Below are 968 nucleotides of genomic sequence, written 5' to 3'. Positions count from 1 at the left end.
ATGTGCTAAAAGTGTGGGCTACATCGTGTCTTCCTGCATTACCATCCTAAGCATGACTCTCCCTACATACTTACATCATGCAACTTTTTTGAAATTGTCCAATTTGAAGAATCCTACCATTAATTTTCCTATAGTTAAGGTGAGCACAGGACATTAACAGCCACCTTTCTTACTCAAGTACAAATATTATTACAAGTTATGTGTTTTCTTCCTCCACAGAAACTTACCGAGCTTGTCCACATGCACTGACTATACAGGCCTTTGGGAGAGCATGGTAAAAAGGACATGTGCCTGGTCCCAGAGATTGTGCCATCCAGAAGGGAGACAGATGTATGAACAATGAGAACAACAGGAATGCAGGTGGGGCACCTGACCCACTAGAAGACATTTGACTTCCCCCCAGCTAGATTATACAGTCTATGAGGACAAAGACTTGTTTATTTCATTCACTGCTAACTCCAGCCCTGGCATATCATAGGCATTCAAATAGATGTATGTTGGATGAATGAAGGAATCCAATAAGGTGGGGTTCTTGTTTAAGGAGGCTGTCACAGCTGAGTTTAAAATATGAGCAAGTCAGCCACAACTCAGAGTGGGTTAGGGATTCCTTGCCGAAAAAACAAAGACAATAAGGAACATGTTGCTCGTGGATGGATCCAGATTTTGTGCAACAGTGGGAGTAGAGGGAGGCTAAAAATACAGAATTATGTATGTACAATCACTGAGGTCCCTTACACAGCATTGGAAGGGATCCTGAAGCTGAAGTTTTATTAGCTTTATGATAAATCTTGCCTGAACATGATGAGTTCAGAAAACTGTTTCACAATAACTAGAACAGAGCTGCATAAAGGGAGTGGAAAGTGGAGTGGCCAGCAGGCCAAGGGAGCTTCAAGTCCCAGTCTCTAAGGGTACTATGTTGTTGTTGTTGTTGTTGTTATATGCCGTCGAGTCAGCCCCGACTCATAGCG

At 42.7% G+C, this 968-nt stretch overlaps 1 protein-coding gene across 1 annotated transcript in view; it reads right to left on the bottom strand.

The window, feature by feature from the left end:
• The window catches only part of DOCK9 (dedicator of cytokinesis 9), a 294,626-nt gene that overhangs the window by 279,592 nt on the left and 14,066 nt on the right, over positions 1-968 (bottom strand). The gene's annotated exons all lie outside the window — the stretch shown is intronic.

The sequence above is a fragment of the Orycteropus afer genome, unplaced genomic scaffold, assembly GCF_000298275.1.
Source record: "Orycteropus afer afer isolate SDZICR_OR568_19922 unplaced genomic scaffold, OryAfe1.0 scaffold00206, whole genome shotgun sequence".
Lineage (NCBI taxonomy): Eukaryota > Metazoa > Chordata > Mammalia > Tubulidentata > Orycteropodidae > Orycteropus > Orycteropus afer.
This window is presented reverse-complemented; position numbering and strand designations above follow the sequence as displayed.